Source organism: Tachyglossus aculeatus, unplaced genomic scaffold (genome assembly GCF_015852505.1).
Source record: "Tachyglossus aculeatus isolate mTacAcu1 unplaced genomic scaffold, mTacAcu1.pri scaffold_176_arrow_ctg1, whole genome shotgun sequence".
NCBI lineage: Eukaryota > Metazoa > Chordata > Mammalia > Monotremata > Tachyglossidae > Tachyglossus > Tachyglossus aculeatus.
The window spans coordinates 310,785-329,433 of NW_024044897.1; the positions used below are offsets into that span (position 1 = coordinate 310,785).

At 47.2% G+C, this 18,649-nt stretch overlaps 1 pseudogene; it reads left to right on the top strand.

The window, feature by feature from the left end:
• LOC119923337 overlaps window positions 1-16,738 on the top strand; it is a 37,673-nt pseudogene extending 20,935 nt beyond the window's left edge.
• Window positions 16,739-18,649: the final 1,911 nt, after the last annotated feature.

Sequence of the window (18,649 nt, forward strand, 5' to 3'; positions counted from 1 at the left end):
TAATCCCCATTTTACAGATGAGGTAACCGAGGCTCATTAAGTGACTTGCCCAAAGTCACACAGCTGACAAGTGGCTGAGCTTGGATTTGAACCCATGACCTCTGACTCCAAAGCCCGTGCTCTTTCCACTAAACCACGCTGCTTCTCAATTCTCTATTTGTCCTATATGTCCTATTTGTCCTATTGCTTCTCAATTTCTCTACTGTGTGACTGTGGTTGTCCTGTATTTATCTGTTTCTTGTTACTGTGTGCTACCCTTGGCTTCCTCAGGTTCAAGTTCCATGACAAAGAGGGGAGCCTTGGGCTGTTTCCTGTGGAGACAACAATGGTGCTCGCCCACCCCAGGGGCCAAGGAGTCCAGCACCGAGAGCTTCTGCTGAAATGGGGCATCCCTGGGTTGCCATAACAGCTTTTTCCCTGCTCCCTCCTTTTCTCCTGTCCAAACCGCAGTCTGAGTTGAGCTCCTGTGTCCTGCAGCAAACACAGAGAACCATGCAGTCTGCTGCTATCAAGGTATAAATGAAGGGAGCAAGTCAGGGTATCACAGAAGGGAAAGGGAGAAGAGGAAAGGAGGGCTTCATCAGGGAAGGCCTCTTGGAGGAGATGGGCCTTCAATAAGGCTTTGAAGGTGGAGAGAATAATTTTTCTGTCTGATATGAGGAGGAAGAGCATTCCAGGCCAGAGGTGGGACATGGGCAAGACGCTGGTGGTGACAAAGATGAGGTCAAGGTGCAGTAAGAAGGTTAGCATTAAAGGAGCAAATTGTGTAGGCTGAGTTGTAGTAGGAGAGTAGTAAAGTCAGGTAGGGAGGGGGCAAGGTGATTGAGTGCTTTAATACCTATGATGGGGAGTTTTTGTTTAATTCGGAGGTGAATAGGCAACCATTGGAGTTTCTTGAGGAGTGGGGAAACATGGACTAAACATTTTTGAAGACAAATGATAAGTGATTGGATTAATGTGGCAGCAGTTTGGATGTAGAGGAAAGGGCAGATTTTAGTGATCTCGTGAAGGTGGAATCGACAGGATTTAGTGATGGATTGGAGTATTTGGGTTGAATGAGAGAGAGGAGTCAAGGATGATGCCAAGGTTTACTTGTCAGTGAAGAGGGGTTTGAAATACAGGCACAATGTTCTAGAGAGGCTCTGCATTTGAAAACTGTTTGTGAAGGAGGATGTCCTCAGAAATCAATCAATCAATCAATCAAACCTACTAGTTGACCATTTACTGTGGGCAGAACACTGTACTAAGCACTGGAAGAGTACAATAATATTAATATACATGATCTCTGACCCCAAGGGGCTTTCAGTCTGGGAGGGAAGAGTCATGGTCCCTCCTTGCCATGCTTTTGTCAGTCTTGTGTCTGCTGGGTTTGTTTCAAGGTACTGAAGTATCATGTAATCATGGTAAATCTGAGACTGAGGAGAAGGCAGAACCAGTTCCTCCCTGGTTGTGCCCTGGGAAACCAGGTGGCCTGCCCCGTTGGCACGTGCCTGAACTCTGAAAACCCTTTGGGACTTGTACAACTCCCACTTCTGGGAATTTGCGGTGGACAAGGCTGTGCCAGTCACAGGACAGTCCAGCCCCAGGAGAAGATCTATCATTTTTAAAATCAATATTATTTTAGTGAACCTCCACAAGATGTGATCAATGGCCTGCAGACCCACAGGATGAGGAGAACAGCAGGGGCAATTAAGCACGAACCCACCCCAGGTCAGTGAGTTCCTCCTGAAATGCATGGGATTGATCAAGCATTCACTCCAAACACGATGGTAAATGCTGAGCAAAACACAAGTTATCAATAAGATGTGGGGAGAGACCCCCCTCTGGTCCTCAGCAGGGGAAATGAGGGCTTGAGAGGGGAAGGCCTTTGGAAGAGGTGAGATTCTTATAAGGCTTTGAAGATAGGGAGAATGAGAGTCTGCCAGATATGAACAAGAAAGAGTCCCAGGCTAGAGGCAGGATATAAACAAGTGGTCAGAGGTGAGGTGGACAAAATCGAGATGCAATGAGTTGGTTGGCATTAGAGTAGTGAAGTGCGTAACCTGGGTTGTATTGGGTAATCAGCCAGGTAAGTTATGAAGGGCAGGGCCGATTAAGAATTTGAAATCTGAGACTAAGGCATTTCGATTCGATGCGGAGTTAGATGGGCAACACCGGAGATTTTTGAGGACTGGAGAGACCAATCAATGAGTTAATCAATCATTCACGTTTATTGAACACTTGTTGTGTGCAAAGGACTGTACTAATCATTTACGAGTGTATGATATAACAATAAAAAGACACATCCCCAGCCCAGAACGAGCTTACTGTCTGGGGCGGGAGAATGATGTTAATATAAATAAATAAATTACAGACGTGTACACAGTTGCTGTGGGGCTGATGGAGGGATGAAGAGAGGGTACAAATCCAAGTGCAAGGGTGATGCTGAGGGAGTGGGAGAAGAGGAATTGAAGGCTTAGTTAGTGAAGACCTTTTGGAGGAGATGTGCTTGTGATAAGACTTTGAAGGAGGGGAGAATGATCGATCGTCTGACAGATATGAAGAGTAAGATCACTCCAGTTCAGACACATAATGTGGGTGAGAGGTTGACAGTGAGGTAAGTGAGTTTGAAGTGCAGTGAGTACGTTGACGTTAGAGGAGTAAAATGTGTGGGTGGATTGTAGTCGGTAATCAGGGAGGTAAGGTAGGAGGGGGGCAAGGCGATTGAGAGCTGTAAAGCCAATGGTAAAAGTTTCTGTTTGATGCGGAGGTTCGTGGGAAACCACGGAGGTTCCTGAGGAGTGGGGAGATGTGGACTGAACATTTTTCTAGAAAAATGATCCTGTCAGCAGGGTGAAGTATGAACTGGACTGGGGAAAGACAGGAGGCAGCAAGGTCAGCCAGGAGGCTGCTGCAGTCATCGAGTCAGACTACGATAAGTGCTTGGAACAACATAGCAGCAATTTAGATGGAGAGTTAAGGATGGGTTTTAGTGGTGTTGTGAAGGTAAAACCAGCAGGATTTGGTGGCATATTGAATATGTGGGTTAAATGAGAGAGATGTTGATGATGATGGCAAGGGTACAGACTTCTGAGACAAGGATAGCGGGGTTGTCTTCATTGATCCTAAAGACAGGGGGAGGACAGGGTCTGGGGCAGAAGATGAAGAGTTCTGTTTTGAGCTTGTTAACTTTGAGGTGACAACAGGAAATCCAAATAGAAATGTCTTGAAGGCATGAGTAAATATGAGACTGCTGAGAAGGAGAGAGAGTCAGGGCTGGAGAGGAAGATTAGGGAATCATCCATGTAGAGAAGGTAGTTGAAGTCATGGGAGCAAATGAATTGTCCAAAAGAGTGGGTGTATCTGGAGAATTAAAGGGGATCCAGAACCAATCCTTGAGGTACTCCACATTTATTGGTTGGGAGGAAGAGAAGCCTGTGAATGAGAACTGAAAGGAGCGGAAAACTAGGAGAGGACAGTGTCAGTGAAGCCGAGGTAGGATAATGTTTCCAGAAGGAGGGGGTGGTCAACAGTGTTGAAGGCAGCTGAGACGTCAAGAATAATTACTGAGAGCTCACCTCCTCCAAGAGGCCTTCCCAGACTGAGCCACCTTTTTCCTCCCCTTCTCCCCATCCCCCCGCCCTACCTCCCTCCCCTCCCCAGAGCACCTGTATTTATGTCCGTATTTATTACTCTATTTTACTTGTACATATTTGCTATTCTATTTATTTTGTTAATGATATGCATTTCTAGACTATGAGTCCACTGTTGGGTAGGGACCGTCTCTATGTGTTGCCAACTTGTACTTCCCAAGCACTTAGTACAGTGCTCTGCACACAGTAAGCGCTCAATAAATACGATTGAATGAATTTTGCTTTCATTCTTTTTGTTCTTACGACTTGACACCTGTTCACATGTTTTGTTTTGTTGTCTGTCTCCCCCTTCTACACCGTGAGCCCGTTGCTGGGTAGAGACCATCTCTACATGCTGCCAACTTGTACCTCCCAAATGCTTAGTACAGTGCTCTGCACACAGTAACGCTCAATAAATACAACTGAATGAATGAATGAATTAGGATAGAGGCCGTTGGATTGGGCAAAAGGAAATCACTGGTGACCTTAGAAAAGGCAGTTACAGTGGAACAAAGGGGGCAGAAACCAGAATGGAGTGAATCAAGGACAGAATTGGAGGAGAGGAAGCAGATAACTTGTTCAAAGAGTTTGGAGAGGAATGGTAGAAGGAAGAAAGGACAATAGTTGGTGGTTGTTGTGAGGACAAAGAGGGTTTTTTTAAGATAGGGAATATGTGAGCATGTTTAACAAGCAATGTATAAGAAGCCACTGGGAAGTGAATGGTAGAAGATGGGTTGAAAAGCACTGGTGGAGGGTTTAGATTTTGAGAGGAGGTCTACTCTTTACCATGATCCCTGTCAATGAAAGGCAGTGGATGACCTTGTGGGAGGGTGCAGTAAATAAGTACTGATCACTGGCATGGAAATATATCTAGATTCTACCTGGCATCCTATCTCAATCAATTGTATTTATTAAGTTCTTGTTAGTGCAGAGCACTGTACTAAGCACTGGAAAGAGCACAATAGAGCTGGTAGATAAGATCCCTTCCCCTAAGGGGTTTATAGACTAGTAGAAGAGACAAATATTAAAATAAATTACAGATAGGGGAAGCAGCAGAGTATAAGGTTATGGACAGAGTGCTGTGCGACTGGGAGTAGGGTGAATATAAAAGTTCTTAAAGGCTACAGACCCTAATGCTTAGATGAATCAACAAAGAAACGATATTAAGGAGCACTTACTATGTGCAGAGCACTGTACTAAGTGCTTGGAAAATTACAGTGCAAATGACCACTGCGCTCAAAGAGCTCTACCACTTGTCATCTTAGTGACTTTGGGCAAGTCACTTAACTTCTCTGTGCCTCAGTTACCTCATCTGTAAACAAGGGGATTAAAACTCTGAGTCCCTCCTGGGGCAACCTGATTACCTTACATCTACCCCAGTGCTTAGAAAAGCGCTTGGTACATAGTAATCATTTAACAAATACCATTTTTAAAAAAGGAGCTAACATACTAGTGGGGGAGACAGGCATCAAAATAAATTACAGGGAGAGGAAGTGACAGCAAATAAAGATATGATATAAGTGCTTTGTGTCTGTGGGTGGAGTGAGACAAAACATACTCAAAGGGTACGGTAGTGATTCAAGTGTATACATGACATAGAAGAGAAGGCCAAAGAGTGGGGGAATGAGAGTATAATCAGCGGAGGCTACTTGGAGAGTGTGTGATTTACTAGGGTTTTTGAAGATGGTGGGTCTAGGAGTATCACTACAGTAGCTGCATGGCCTATTGGAAAACCACGAGGTTTGGAGTCAGAGGACCTCGGTTTTAACATGACTCTGCCACTTGCCTGCTGGGTGATCGTAGCAAGTCATTCAAACTCTATGGACCCCAGTTTCCTCACCTGTAAAATGGGGATTAAGAACTGTTCTCCTTCCTACTTAGATTGTGAGGTGCTAGTTATCTTGTATCTGCCCCAGCACTTAAAACTGTGTTTGGCACATAGAAAGTGCTTAATAGGTACTCTAGTTATTATTTTTTGCTGTCGTATCAGGGCCAAAATGCACTCCTGCCTCCTGTCACCCCACATAAATTTTCATGAGATTGGCAATAGCTCTTCTCCAGAAAACCCCCAACACTAATAGCAGACTCAGAAGATGCTCAGTTTGGGATGTTGACTTTGCACCATTCTTCACTCTCACAGGCAGCTCATGACATCTCCCAGACAATGTTTAACATCACGACGGTGACAGAATTCCTCCTCCTGGGGTTCTCCAACATCCGGAAGTGGCAGCTGATCCATGCTGCCCTGTTCCTTCTGGTCTATCTGGCAGCCCTGATGGGGAATCTCCTCATCATTGCCGTCACCACCGTTGACCAGCACTTCCACACCCCCATGTACTTCTTCCTCAAGAACCTGTCCATCGTTGACCTCGGCTACATCTCCGTCACAGTCCCCAAATCCATCCTCAATTCCCTCACGAATGTCAACTCCATCTCTCTGCTGGGCTGCGCTGCCCAGGTATTCCTCGTATTATTATTCGCGGGATCAGAGTTGTCCCTGTTCACGGTGATGTCCCACGACCGCTATGTCGCCATCTGCCGTCCCCTGCACTATGAGATCATCATGCCCCACGGGGCCTGTGTACGCATGTTGGCTGCCTCTTGGTTCGGCAGCTGTTTGAGTGCCATCATGTACACAGCCAGTACCTTCTCTCTATCCTTCTGTGGCTCCAACATTGTCCACCAGTTCTTCTGCGATGGTCCCCAGTTGCTAAGACTTTCATGTTCCACTGACCATGTCCCAAAAGATGTGAGTTTAGACATCGGCATCAGCTTATCTGTCTTCTGCTTCATGCTCATCGTGTGCTCCTACGTCCGCATCTTCTTGGCTGTGCTGAGGATGCCATCGGCGGAGGGCCGCTCCAAAGCCTTCTCCACCTGTCTGCCCCACCTGGTCGTCGTCACTCTGTTTGTCACATCTGCCTTCTCTGCCTACTTAAAGCCAATATCAGACTCTCCCTCTGCAGTGGACCTGCTGGTGTCTGTGTTCTATGCTGTGGTGCCCCCTACCCTTAATCCCCTCATCTACAGCCTGAGGAACCGGGACATTAAGTTAGCGATGGGAAGGCTGCTGTGGCCAAAACATTTCGCAAAGGAGAAACCATCTACAGGATAAAAAGGCCTCTCCACGGACTGCCCTGATCATGCCTCTGACTTAACCAGTCTTCACTCCAGAATGGTTTTACCACAGCATTGTCTGGGTGACCTAGTGTTAAGAGCACTGGCTTGGGAGTCAGAGGACCTGGATTCGAGTCCTGGGTCTGCCACTGCCTGCAGTGTGACATTGGAAAAGTCAGTAAAACTTTCTGTGCCTGTTTCCCTATCTATAAAATGGGGATGAAATACCCATTCTCCCACCTACTAAGACTGAGAGCAAACTAGTTTTCTTCCCTTGTTGACACCCATGCCCATCAGTTCCGGACATTTAACTCCCTCCTCAGGCCCCCTGTTCCTCCCCCTCCTCCATCCCTCCCCACAACGATCTGGCCACCTACCTCATTAGGAAAATTAACACGTTCTGGTCTGAGCACCCCAAATTCACCCCTGCTCCTTCTCCATCCCCCCTCTCTCAACCTTGTCCTCTACTTTCCCATCCTTCTCAGCAGTATCTTCGGGTAAGATCTCCTCCCTCTTCTCACGTGTCACCCCATCCACCTGTGCTTCGGACCCCATTCCCTCTCATCTTATAAAAACTCTCACCCCTTTCCTCCTCCCCTCCTTAACTTCAATCTTCAACTGCTCACTCTCTAATGGTTTCTTCCCCTCTGACTTCAAACATGCCCACATCTCCCCCATCCTAAAAAAAACCCTCTTTTGACCCCACTGCCCCTTCCAGTTATCGCCCTATCTCCCTCCTACCTTTCCTTTCCAAACTCCTAGAATGAATCATCTACACTCGCTGCCTCGAACTCCACAACTCCAACTCTCTCCTAGACACCCTCCGATCTCACTTCCATCCCCTCCACTCCACCGAAAGTGCCCTCTCAAAGCACACCAATGACCTCCTTCTTGCCAAATCCAATGGCTCCTACTCTATCCTAATCCTACTAGACCTCTCAGCTGCCTTAGACACTGTGGACCATCCCCTTCTCCTCAACGTATTATTCAACTTTGGCTCCTCTCCTGGTTCTCCTCTTATAACACTGGTCGTACATTCTCAGTATCCTTCATGGGCTCCTCCTCCCCCTCCCATCCCCATCCTGTAGGGGTTCCTCAAGGGTCAGTTCTTGGTCCCCTTCTGTTCTCCATCTATACTCACTCCCTTTGATCTCATTCACTCCCACAGCTTCAACTATCATCTCTACACAGATGACACCCAAATCTACATCTCCTCCCCTGTTCTCTCTCCCTCCCACCAGGCTCGAATCTCCTCCTGCCTTCAAGACATCTCCACCAAGATGTCCGCCCGCCACCTTAAGCTAAACATATCCAAGACTGAGCTCCTTATCTTCCCTTGCAAACCCTGTCCTCTCCCTGACTTTGCCATCACTGTGGACAGCACTATGATCCTTCCGGTCTCATAAGCCCACAGTCTTTGTGTCATCCTTGACTTTGCTCTCTCATTCACCCCACACATCCAATCTGTCACCAAAACCTGCCAGTCTCACCTTCACAACAATGCCAAGATCCTCCCTTTTCTCTGCATCCAAACCGCTACCTTGTTGGTACAACCTCTCATCCTATCCCGACTGGATTACTGCATCAGCCTCCTTTTTGATCTCCCATCCTCCTGTCTCTTCCCACTTCAGTCTATACTTCACTCTTCTGCCTGGATTATCTTTCTACAGAAACACTCTGGACATGTCACTACACTCCTCAAAAATCTCCAGTGGTTGCCTATCAACCTTCGCATGAAGCAAAAACTCCTCACTATTGGCTTCAAAGCTCTCCATCACCTCGCCCACTCCTACCTCACCTCCCTTCTCTCCTGCAGCCCAGCCCGCACCCTCTGCTCCTCTGCCACTCAACTCCTCAATGTGCCTCATTCTCACCTGTCCCACTGTCGACCCCAGGCCTACGTCTTACCACTGGCCTGGAATGCCCTCCCTCTACACATCCACCCAACTAGCTCTCTTCCTCCCTTCAAAGCCCTACTGAGAGCTCACCTCCTCCAGGAAGCCTTCCCAGTCTGAGCCCCCCTTTTTCATCTGCTCCTCCTCCTCTCCTCATTGCCTCCACTCCCTCCTTCTGACCTACCCCCTTCCCCTCCCCACAGCACTTGTGTATATTTGTAAATATTTATTACTCTATTTTATTAATGATGTGTGAATATCTGTAATTCTATTTATCTATTTTGATGGTACTGACACCTGTCTACTTTTTTTGTTTTTTTGTCTGTCTCACCCTTCTAGACTGTGACCCTGTTGCCGGGTAGGGACTGTCTCTATCAGTTGCCGAATTGTACTTTCCAAGCGCTTAATACAGTGCTCTACACACAGTAAGCACTTAATAAATACGATTGAATGAATAAAATGAATGAATGAAAGGACTGTGTTTGAACCCAGCTAACTATATCTACTACAGTGCTGCCATATGGAAAGTGCTTAACAGATATCACAATTATTATTATCATTATGAAGCTTGAAATCTTGACCAGTGGCCATGAACACTCCAAGTAGGGGTCCTGGAAAAACACAAACTACACTTCTTACGCACTCCATAACTTGCTACAGTGAGAGACATCTTTGTTTCCCTTCTCCTTTCTTCTCTCTTTCCTTCATTTACACTGCCTCCCTCCCACTTCCCCCTTTTCTTTATTTTCCTCTCAAACGAAGAGTGAGCAGTCAGTCTGAAGCACAAATGAAGAGTTTGGTGAAAAACTGGGAGAGAATTCTGAAGACATGTGATGGAGTGGGAAAATCTGGAATAGATCTCTTTCTGTTTGTTTTTGTTAGAGTGCAAACTCCTGGTGGGCAGATGACATATCTCTCCTTTCTGTTTACCTTTCCAAATGCTTCACACTGTGCATATTGTGGGACCTCAATAAATACCATTCCAAATCTATCAACGGTATTTATTAAGTGCTTATTGTGTTAGGAGCACTGTACCAAGTGCTTGAGAGTGTACGGTAGCATTGGTAGACACAATCCCTTGCTCGGACATCTTACAATCTTAGTGGAATGAATCAAATTAAGAAGCTCCAACTACCCTTACTCAGAAGAGAATTGAACAATCATTCAGTGGCATTCGTAATAATAATAATGATGATGATGATGATGATGGTATTTGTTAAGTGCTCACTATGTGTGAAGCACTGTTCTAAGTGCTGGGGGAGATACAAGGTGATCAGGTTGTCCCACGTGGGGCTCAGAGTCTTAATCCCCATTTTACAGATGAGGTAACTGAGGCTCAGAGAAGTTAAGTGGCTTGCACAAGGTCATGCAGCAGACGTGGTGGAGCCAGGATTCCATTTTTCAATTGTATTCTCAGGCTTCTGCAGTTTTGAAGAAATCAGGACAATGCCTTCAAATGACCTGATCTGGGGAGTTTTATTCACCTGTCAGACTGGCATCGGAATCCTGGGGAACTCGGCCTTGCTCACGATCCACGGCAACATATTTCTGTATCAATCCCAACAGAAGAAGCCCACAGACCTGATCATCACCCTCCTAACCTTGGCTAATGCGATAGTGCTTTTGACCCGTGGGGTCCCAATGGCTATGGCATCTTTTGGCATGAGGAACACTGTGGATGAGGTTGGATGCCTAGCATTGTTTTTTGTTAACCGAGTGTCCCGTGCTCTTTCTATCTGCATCACGTGTCTCCTCAGCATGTTCCAGGCCATCACCATCAGCCCCAGCACCTGCCACTGGGGCCAACTCAAACCCAGAGCCCCCAACTACATCATCCCTTCCCTCATCTTCTTCTGCATCCTCAACTTCTTCATCTATTTAGGCAGTATCTTAACCAGTCAATTCTCCAGAAATGTCAGTGACTCAAAATATACTTTAATTTCAAAAACCTGTTCTATCTTACCGAGGGGTACTGGTGTACTTAGCATTGTGTGTTTAAATGCCATGGCTCTCCGAGACCTCCTCTTTATGGGTCTCATGAGCTGGGCCAGCGGCTACATGGTGATTGTGCTCTACCGACACCGCAAGCAAGTCCGGCACATCCGTGGCACCGGCCTCTCCCCAAAATCTTCTGTGGAGACCAGAGCCTCCCACACCATCCTGCTCCTGGTCACCTGCTTCATTACTTTTTATTGGATGAACTGTAGCACCGTTGTCTCGTTAAGTGTGCAAACAGATTACAGTGCTGTGATACTTAACGCTACATCTTTTCTGTCTGCATGTTATCCTTTGCTCTGCCCTTTGCTGCTGATCAGCACAGATGCCCGGGTACCTATTGCCAAGTATATCCTCCGGAAGCTGAGAAGCTCCTCTGCCAGGAGTGCACATGTTTTCCCCTAATCCTCTTCTTTCCAGTCTTATCTATAAAACCTTCAGTCGGTGGCAGAGTGGGCAACCTATCTGGGCAGAAGAGACAAAAAAAAAGTGCACCAATCGTGCCAAGCTTTCCAAGAGTCATTTGTACACATTAAAAAGCAGCGTGGCTCAGTGGAAAGAGCCCGGGCTTGGGAGTCAGAGGTCACGGGTTCTAATCCTGGCTCCGTCACTTGTCTGCTGTGTGACTTTGGGCAAGTCATTTAACTTCTCTGGGCTTCAGTTACCCATCTGTAAAACAGGGATTAAGACTGGGAGCCCCCCATGGGACAATCTGATCACCTTGTATCTACCCCAGCGCTTAGAACAGTGCTTTGCACATAGTAAGCACTTAACAAATACCATCATTATTGTTATTAGCCTACTTAATCGTAAACTCCTTGAAAGCTATTGCGTTGTACTCTACCAAGTGCTTAGTACAGTGCTCTGCACATGGTAAGTGCTCAATAAATATGACTGATTGCTTTACTTCAGCATGTAGGTGTATTTATAAATCAATACTTCAAGGTTAAAGAGCAGGGGAGAAAAAGGAGAGGAGACGAAGATGAGAGATGGGGAGGGGGAGGAGGAGGAAGGTGAGAGAGAGAGAAAGGAAGATGGGGAGAAAGAGGGAGAGAGTGGGGGAGGAAAATGGGGTGGAAGAGAGGGAGAAAGGAAGAGAGGAGGGAAACAAGAGGGAGACAAAGGAAAAGGAAGAAGGAAAGAAAGAAAGGAATGGGAGATGAAGGAGAGAGAGGAAAAAAGAATGAGAGGAAGGTGGGATGAGAGAGCGAGAAGGAGAAGGAGAGAATTTATTTATTTTGCTTCCATTTGGGAAGCAGGGAGGTGGGAATGCCAGGGATGCAAAGCAAGCAACTGACTTGGTCAAAGTCCTGTTTTTTCGGTGTTATATGGACCACTTGAATCAAAGCTTTGGCTGGTAATCACTCCACTAAGGGCCAGCAGTCAGTCGGAGGAAAGTGGATCCTAAATAACAAGGGGGCAGCGGGGGGGAGATGGGGGCACTGTGATGGACACGGGACCAGGCTGGATGGGACAGGCTTCAGGGAAGGAAGAGAACCTGCAGACCTAAAACAAATCAAACGGCTGAGCCGGTAAGTGGGTGAGAGAAGGAGGGAGGGGACTCTTTGGGATGGATTTGCTTCTCCCAGGGGTGGAGAGGAAGGGAGCGCATACTTTCTGTAACTACTGCCAGAAGCCCACCTAGTTATGCCTCACAGAGGGGGTCAGCTACAGGGCCCATTAAGCAGAGCTCATTTGACCTCATCCTCCTCCTCCGCCAGCATCCCCACAGCTGCCTAGCGTGTCTGCTCAGCCTAGTACACATGCGGGGGAGACCTGTTTTCTGGTCCCTGTTGGGACTTTGATCGTACAATGATAATGATTGTAGATGTTAAGTGCTTACTATGTTCCAAGCACTGTTCTAAGTGCTGCTGGGGTAGACACAAGATGATCAGGTCAGACACAGTCCCTATCCCACATGTGGCTCACAATCTAAGTCGGAGGGAGAACGTGTATTGAATCCCCATTTTACAGATGAGGAAACTGAGGCACAGAGATGTTAAGTGACTTGCCCAAGGTCACATAGCAGGCAAGTGGCAGAGCATGACTGATGCAGATCCAGGACTTAGGGTGGGAGTGTGGGGAGCTCTCTGAGGGGTGGGAAGGGACCGGATCTAATTCTCACCAATATATTCTTTCCCAGTGCTTTGTGCAGCATAAACACTTGATCATTCAATCGTATTTATCGAGCACTTACTGTGTGCAGAGCACTGTTACTAAGCTCTTATTACTAATACTATTACTATTATAATTATTACTATTATATTATTATTACTATGATCATTACTATTAGTACTATAGCTCCCACTAGGCTGGCCCCTTATGTGAGAAGCACCATTTTAACTACATGTCAATCAACAGGAAGTGGCGGGGTCACCAAGAGATCAGCTGGAAAGCAACCAATACAAAGAGAGAATATTAGTGCACATCTTCCCACTCCTCCCAAACCTCCAAGTGTTGCCCATTCCTCTCTGAATCAAACAGAAATTCCTCACACCTAATCAGCTCACTCTGTCTTTCTTGTTTTCGCTCCTCTCCCAGTACTCAAGAACTCAGTTGTTAAGAGCCCGGGCTTTGGAGTCAGAGGTCATGGGTTCAAATCCCGACTCTGCCAATTGTCAGTTGTGTGACTTTGGGCAAGTCACTTAACTTCTCTGGGCCTCAGTTATCTCATCTGTAAAATGGGGATTAAGACTCTTAGCCCCCCGTGGGACAACCTGATCACCTTGTAACCTTCCCAGTGCTTAGAACAGTGCTTTGCACATAGTAAGTGCTTAATAAATGCCATTATTATTATTATTATACAAGATCCAAAAAAGCTAAATGGGGAGACATGCCCTAGAATCAGTAAGAAGGGTGAAGACAAGTAACAATTAAAATTGTGTGATCTGCTAAGTGCTTACCGCGTCTCAGGTACTGGGAGAGATAAGATACAATCGTGTCCCTACTCCATGTGAGGTTCATGGAGGGAGAACAAATATTAGGGCAGGAAATGTGTCTGCCAATTCTATTGTACTGTACTTTCCCAAGCACTTAGTGCAGTGCTCTGCACATAGTAAGGGCTCAATAAATACAATTGATTGATTAATTGATTATTCCCCATTTGTAGATGAGAAAACTGAGGCCCAGAGGAGTTAAGTGATGTTCCCAAGGTCACACAGCAAGCAAGGGGCAGAAGTAGGATTATAAACCAGGTCGCCTGATTCTGAAGCCCGGGCTCATTCCACTAGACCATACTACTTCTCTAGATGGTTCCATATCTGCTCAGCTCCCCATGAGAGTGTGTGATCCAAAACCATGGCAACGAGGATTAATGTTTGCTGGGTGACCTTGGTCAAGTTACTTACCTTTTTTGTGCCTTAGTTTCCTCACCCGTAAAAATGGAGATGACACTTCTTCTTCCCATTTAATAATAATAATAATAATAATAATGACATTTGTTAAGCACTTACTGTGTGCCAACCACTGTTCTAAGCACTGGGGGGGTGGATACAAGGTGATCAGGTTGTCCCACGTGGGGCTCACAGTCTTAATCCCCATTTTACATTTTACAGATGAGGTAACTGAGGCTGAGAGAAGTTAAGTGACTTGCCCAAGGTCTCACAGCAGACATGTGGCGGAGCCGGGATTAGAACCCATGACCTCTGACTCCCAAGCCTGTGCTCTTTCCACTGAGCCATGCTGCTTCTCATTTAGACTGGGAGTTTCATGTGGGGCGGGGACTGGGTCCGATCTCTTTATACTGTATCTATCCCAGCACTTAGTACTGGGTTTTTTTTTGCACAAAATAAGCACTTAAATGCCACTATTATAATTATTTCTGTATCAACTGCTGTCTAGGTGGCGGAGACTCAGCAATCGATCGCAAATTCAGGGGGGCTTTGGGTGAAGTGGATTGCTGGTCCTGGAAGAAGGAGGGACATTTTAAAGGAAAAGATGTTAATCAATCAAAGATATTTATTGAACAGCGTGGCAGAGTGGATAGAACACGTACCTGGGAGTCGGAAGATCAGCGCTTAGAACATTGCTTTGCACATAGTAAGCCCTTAATAAATGCCATCATTATTATAGGTTCTAGTCCCGGCTCTGCCACTTGTCAGCTCTGTGACCTCGGGCGAGTCACTTCACTTCTCTAGTCCTTAGTTCCTTCATCTGTGAAATGGGGATTGAGACCGCGATCCCCAGGTGGGACAGGGATTGCGTCCAACTCGATTTCCTTGTATCCGCCCCAGCGCTTAGTACAGTGCCTGGCACAGAGTAAGAGCTTAACAAATACCACAGTTATTATTGTTACAGAGGGCAGAGCTCTGTTTTAAGCACTTGGGGGAGTACAATACCGTCGAATCGGCAGAGACACGAGCCACAAGGAGCGAAGATGAAAGTGTGCAGTTTGCCCCTCTTTAAACACCGTGTTAAATTTCAGGTCTTTGGGCACATCGATTCCTGCGATAGCAGGTGAGCCAGACCAAAAGGCTCCAAGCGAAGACCTAATTGTAGACATGCCAGCGGGAGTCCGGGCGAGATATTTTCTAAGAGCAGAAGACAATGGGACTGTAATTATCAATGCCCCGGGGGTTGAGGGCTTAAATAGTGTCAGAGATCTCATCCCCCCTGGGTTGAGGGCTTAACAGAAGCAGGATCCGTTGTTCTTGATGCTTTTCTGTATGCTAATAAATGTTTTCTTTCTGTGATACTGAATATCGCGGTTTATTCCGTCTGTAAAGCCGAGCCACGACCCCCGCCCTAATTGACTCTATTGCGACGTTAACGAAAGGCAAGAGGGTGCCTTTATAATAATAATAATAATAATGATGGTATTTGTTAAGCGCTTACTATGTGCCAAGCACTGTTCTAAGCGCACGGGTAAATACAAGGTAATCAGGTTGTCCCACGTGGGGCTCACAGTCTTCATCCCCATTTTACAGATGAGGTAACTGAGGCACAAAGAAGTTAATAATAATAATAATGGCATTTATTAAATGCCTAGTATGTGCAAAGCTCTGTTCTAAGTGCTGGGGAGGTTACAATTTACCACAAGTTATGTGAAGAGAGAAGCAGCGTGGCTCAGTGGAAAGAGCACGGGCTTTGGAGTCAGAGGTCATGGGTTCAAATCTCGGCTCCGCCAACTGTCAGCTGTGTGACTTTGGGCAAGTCACTTCACTTCACTGTGCCTCAGTTACCTCATCTGTAAAATGGGGATTAAGACTGTGAGCCCCCCGTGGGACAACCTGATCACCATGTAACCTCCCCAGCACTTAGAACAGTGCTTTGCACATAGTAAGCGCTTAATAAATGCTATCATTATTATTAAGTGGCTTACCCAAGGTCACACAGCAGGCAATAATAATGATGGCATTTGTTAATCAATCAATTGTATTTATTGAGAGCTGACTGTGTGCAGAGCACTGTACTAAGTGCTTACTATGTGCCAAGCACTGTTCTAAAGTAATCAGGTTGACCCATGTGGGACTCATAGTCTTCATCCCCATTTTACAGATGAGCTAACTGAAGCCCAGAGAAGTGAAGTGACTTGTCCAAAGTCACACAGCTGACAGGTGGCGGAGCCGGGATTAGAACCCACGACCTCTGATTCCCAAGTCCAGGCTGTTGTAACCGAGCCACGCTGTTTCTCTCCTTCTCTTGCCCAAGGAGGCAATGAGGAAGGGCTGGAGCTGGCTCCGGGTTCACCCTCTCTCTATGCCTTCCCCCGAGCCCCCACTCTGTTCACCTCACTCTGGGCTGGAAGAGACAGCTCGCTCCCAGCAGGTGGGCTCAAAAGGAGGGATGCAAATCCAGAGGTCCAAGTGTGGAATCCAAGATCCAGGCACCCAGTAGAGGGTCTCTGCTTCTTCCTCATGCCCTGCTTGGGACAGCTGCTGCGTCTTCTATCTGGTGGGGGGTGGGAAGGAGGGGCGGGGATCCACCTTGTGAGACGAGCAGGCATTTACGGGTGATAGAGAAAGGAATTAAGACCATTTAGAAGGAATTAAGGAATGGCAGGAATTTTCCACCTCCATTAGCTAGATTGTGGTGGAAGCGTGGTGTCATCGTGCTGCCTCTGAGATTCCGGTTATTCTCGAGCAATTAGTCGGGGCCACCAGTGGATCCAGAGAGACCTGACCATGGGGAGGGAGAGACACTCTCAGCAACAGAGGCTGAACTTTCCCTCCCCGATGGCTTTGGGCCTGAAGCTAGGGGCAGAGCTTAGTCTTCTTCATCTTCACCTTCCCTTCCCCCCGATCTCTCCACTGGGGCTCTCCTAGCATCATGGCAGACTCCTAGTGGAAACAATACAGATCTGAGTGTAGAGGACCTGGGTTCTAATTCCGCCTCTGCCACTTGCCTTTGTGACCTTGGGCAAATTACCCAACTTCAAGTGGGACAGAGACTGCACCCGACCTGATTATCTCCAACCTCCCACAGTGTTAAGTACAGTGCTTGGCACATAGTAAGTGCATTAGAAATACCACAATTACTGTTATTATGGGGCTCTCTTTGCAGGCTGAACTCTGGATAAAAGGTGCTGGGCTGGTAGGGAAAGAGGAAGGAGCTGCATGTTCTTTGTTCTTGGAAAACTGACAGGTAAAAGAGAGTCAGGACAGTGTGAGTGCACAGAGCCAAGCTAACACAGAACATAAACTAGGGGTATAAACTTGTGTATACACAGTTGAAATCATCATCATCATCATCAATCGTATTTATTGAGCGCTTACTATGTGCAGAGCACTGTACTAAGCGCTTGGGAAGTACAAATTGGCAACACATAGAGACAGTCCCTACCCAACAGTGGGCTCACAGTCTAAAAGGGGGAGACAGAGAACAAAACCAAACATACCAACAAAATAAAATAAATAGGATAGAAATGTACAAGTAAAATAAATAAATAAATAGAGTAATAAATATGTACAACCATATATACATATATGCAGGTGCTGTGGGGAAGGGAAGGAGGTAAGATGGGGGGGTGGAGAGGGGAACGAGGGGGAGAGGAAGGAAGGGGCTCAGTCTGGGAAGGCCTCCTGGAGGAGGTGAGCTCTCAGCAGGGCCTTGAAGGGAGGAAGAGAGCTAGCTTGGCGGATGGGCAGAGGGAGGGCATTCCAGGCCCGGGGGATGACGTGGGCCGGGGGTCGATGGCGGGACAGGCGAGAACGAGGTACGGTGAGGAGATTAGCGGCGGAGGAGTGGAGGGTGCGGGCTGGGCAGTAGAAGGAGAGAAGGGAGGTGAGGTAGGAGGGGTCGAGGTGATGGAGAGCCTTGAAGCCCAGGGTGAGGAGTTTCTGCCTGATGCGCAGATTGATTGGTAGCCACTGGAGGTTTTTGAGAAGGGGAGTAATATGCCCAGAGCGTTTCTGGACAAAGATAATCCGGGCAGCAGCATGAAGTATGGATTGAAGTGGAGAGAGACACGAGGATGGGAGATCAGAGAGAAGGCTGATGCAGTAGTCCAGACGGGATAGGATGAGAGCTTGAATGAGCAGGGTAGCAGTTTGGATGGAGAGGAAAGGGCGGATCTTGGCAATGTTGCGGAGCTGAGACCGGCAGGTTTTGGTGACGGCTTGGATGTGAGGGGTGAATGAGAGAGCGGAGTCGAGGATGACACCAAGGTTGCGGGCTTGTGAGACGGGAAGGATGGTAGTGCCGTCAACAGAGATGGGAAAGTCAGGGAGAGGACAAGGTTTGGGAGGGAAGACAAGGAGTTCAGTCTTCGACATGTTGAGCTTTAGGTGGCGGGCAGACATCCAGATGGAGATGTCCTGAAGGCAGGAGGAGATGCGAGCCTGGAGAGAGGGGGAGAGAGCAGGGGCAGAGATGTAGATCTGGGTGTCATCAGCGTAGAGATGATAGTTGAAGCCGTGGGAGCGAATGAGGTCACCAAGGGAGTGCGTGTAGATTGAGAACAGAAGGGGACCAAGCACTGAACCTTGGGGAACCCCCACAGTAAGAGGATGGGAGGGGGAGGAGGAGCCTGCAAAAGAGACTGAGAAAGAACGACCGGAGAGATAAGAGGAGAACGAGGAGAGGACGGAGTCT